At 40.3% G+C, this 3,635-nt stretch overlaps 1 pseudogene; it reads right to left on the minus strand.

The window, feature by feature from the left end:
• Positions 1-446: 446 nt before the first annotated feature.
• On the minus strand, positions 447-3,004 carry LOC139453356 (uncharacterized; annotated as a pseudogene).
• Between the last annotated feature and the right edge of the window lie 631 nt (positions 3,005-3,635).

Consider the following 3,635-nt stretch of genomic DNA (forward strand, 5'->3'; position numbering starts at 1 on the left):
ATAACTTAATGTCTTTGCACATCACAATTAATAATATTAAAACACCAAACAGTGTTGAATAACGAATTTCGGTACCAGAATTCATATTTGAAATATGTGAGATTTTTGTTGGAAAATCCAGAGTGTCCGTTACTGACGGTATACGATCTCATTTTAGGTCCGTAACAACCATATTGGATTTCTACTGGCGGTATTAGGGCTTTTATGGGGTAAGTAGTTCTGATTGGTCAATCTCACTCTGGGGCATGATAAATAGTTATATGTATATGGGGTGTGTCCAACAGCTAACTTCTGAATAACCATCTAGTGATGTTACATGTGTTCATGTTCTAATTCACTATGTTCATTTACTACTTACTCCACTCCAACATACTCCACTCATGGGTAATGCCTACCGTTGCTCGAATTAAAAGAACGGGTCCATGCAGCAGATTTATTTCAACTATTTACAGTCCTAACATTGATGACACACTCAACAGTTCATATACGTGTCTTTGGTATAACCGTCTTTGGCTTTTGGCCCAGCGTCCGTGTCGCTTGAAAAGTCTATAACTTCGGCGTTAGCTGCAGCAGTCGCTTCACTTGAACGAAAACTGAAGACCTACTTTTGTGACATCTTCACCAATTTGTTTGAATTTCTCAATAAATATTTCCCTCGCTCTGGTATATGATAAAGGTTTATGACCTTTGAGTACATACTTTTGTACAGATATACAGAAGGAAAGCTTCATTCGAACATTTCCAGCAATCAGGTTCCTGTTTAGCGTATTTACTGGACCTAGATCTGAGCCTGTAGCAGCGAGCAAAACATGACGCCCATCCCTATAAATGTCAGTTTTACTGTTTTCAAGAAAAATATTCAAGAAGCCATCCTGGAAATTAATGTTTGATCGGCTGATATTCACCACTACAAAAAGATAATAGTGACATTGTTAAAAGCCTTATGTCAAGTAGAGATGGAGTTTTACCAAATATATCAACTAACTTCTTCAATATGTCTTGACTGGCGTACTACAAGATCCTAATGTCGCTTCTGTGATGTTCACAATCAAATCATGTTTACAAGGATCTGGCAGACATGCAAAGCTTGTGCGCCCAACTTATTTTTAAATAGCTTCCATGACAGATGGAGCGTTCTTACCTCCCTGAACAAGTGATGTAAGATACAAAGCGACATGACATGGATGAGCATGGGCATGTAAGATCCTAAGATCAATCATGCTTTTAGACTGTTGCTGGAGCTAAATCTGGCATATGTCCTGTTACATCAATAAGGTATGTATGAACTAAATTGTCCAGATACCGGTGGAGAACAACAAACATTGATTTCAGGGAATAATCCTAATTGCTAATACATAAACAAGGAGTTCAGCTAAACTTTATCCTGATGATATACATCATAACCACGGTGTACATTGACATAGCAAGCTCCTGTAAAGATGAATTGAAACTCCTAAAAGAAGCAACTTGACTGCAAGCCTTACTATCCGAGAACCACTTTACAGTCTGATTACACAGAACTTCTCCGAAAAGGTTCTAAGATAATTCCGCCAAGTTGAACTCTTGCCCACTTGATCTGCGTCCCATAAACACTGAAATACCCGGCCAGAATTCTGCATATAAGCAGCACAGCCCTTAGAACTTGCATCTGTGAAAACGGTCAAAATTAGGGACAAAAGTTTCATAAAATCTTCTGCTATTAAAAGTGTAAACATCATCTCTCCGGGATATAAGTTCAAAAACACACAGGGGGTCAACTAGACTTTGCTTTCCGGCCCCACTTGAAGCTCTTTGTATTAATGAATACATACGTCTTGTCAACAGTCTGCAAACATCCCCCAAAACTTGTGAAAGAGATACGTTTTCTTGTTAAACTAGCCAGGAAGTGTGAAATGCGGTAAACCTGCCAGGAATCCTGCACAAGTGCTTCTCAAATTATCTAATCTCCTAGAAGGAATAGATATCACACCTGTATCAAGATTCCAATACGCCCGAGCCATTCAAGGTGTCTTGTGGGTTCCCAGACTGATCGTTACAAACAGAGCCTGCTCTGCACAAAGAAGATTTAACAAAACCAGATCGCTCCTTGCCTCAGGCTTCAGGTGAGCAAAGCGAAACCATCAAAGTAAACTACAACATCTACAGAATGTTTTCTCCAGTATCTAACTAATGGCCTAAGACACGTAGCGAATATATAAGTGGCTGAGGTTAGACCGAAAGGTAAAACTGAGATACAATAAAAACGTTGTACACATTTAACTGAGCAACCTTGTGATCCTCAAAGACTATCCTTTCTTTCCAAACATACTTGTTTACAATTCTTAGGCCTAAAAATCAACCTTTTCTTAACATAGCTTTGAATGGAAAATGATAGGGGATTCACAACCTGGGGTGAGTCTACGACTTCAACAATACAGTTGTTTAACAGGGGATCCTGGATAGCCTCAGAGACAAAGTCGCTATGTTTTACAGCAGAAGCGTTGTTCTTACTACAAGACAAGGGAGGCGACTCCACGAAAGGGATGATGTTATCGTCTGTTATAGTTCTAATGATGAATTATGGAACTTCTATATCCTTCCAAAATGAGATGTGCCTCTTAAGATTTCCCTTAATGTTATGCTTGAAAGTTGACGTTTCAGTTCTGTCAGGATAACTAGGTACAGGTACAAAATCAGTACTAATACCTCTGGTTTCAGGTTTGTCTTTGTCTAAGGGTGAAACATCAAACTGTGACCTACTACTAGGCTGTTTTGACATTGAACGGGAGACCTGTGACACATCCATGTTAGTTTTCTTTTAATACTTCTGCTTGAGATCTGATCACCTGAATCATATGTAATACAATCTCAGTGAAGGTAGTAACGTATTAGCCATTCAAATTTATCTTATATATCTCAATATAACGTGGTTGTGATTTACCTGAGTAATCACTGCTTTTTGCAGGCCTCTATAGAGGCTGGAGTCCTTGTGGGGGGTTGAGATCACTTGACTGTGATGACCTCTGGGCGGCTAATTCGCTGTTAGGATTAGGGAAAGTTGCAGAAGGGTAAGGAATGTGGTGAGGTGAGGTGAAATTGGGTTTAACGTCGCGTCCAAGTTTATTGCAATTATATAGCGACGTGCATCTACGTGTGTGTGACTGATGTACTAGTCCGGACTGATGCCGATTTATAGTGCTAGCACACTGAGATACCATGCCGCAGTTTTAAACATGAATACCCAACTCAGACACAGTATGCTGACTCCGAGCCGACCAGTCCTTTTTTTAGCCCCTTAATGCCGAGCGCCAGACAGGGTAACAACAAGTACCATCTTTTAACGTCTTTTGGTATGACGCAGCCGGGGAACGAACCCCCGACCTTCCGCTCTACGAGCGGACGCTCTACCACTAGATCACGGAGGCGGTCTGGTAAGGAATATGGCCTTTACCACGAGATTTGAAAGTTCTCCTAGACCACACCAAACTCTAATAATCACATTAAACACAACACAACACAATATACACTGGAACGGCTGTGCGGTACACGGCAGTTTATTTTCGAAGCACAATACGCAAGACACAACACACAGTGACATCACGTCACTCCATATACCATTATAACATGTGATATAACATATCGAAACATACAGATGG

Source organism: Haliotis cracherodii, unplaced genomic scaffold (genome assembly GCF_022045235.1).
Source record: "Haliotis cracherodii isolate W230 unplaced genomic scaffold, xgHalCrac1.p SCAF_9, whole genome shotgun sequence".
NCBI lineage: Eukaryota > Metazoa > Mollusca > Gastropoda > Lepetellida > Haliotidae > Haliotis > Haliotis cracherodii.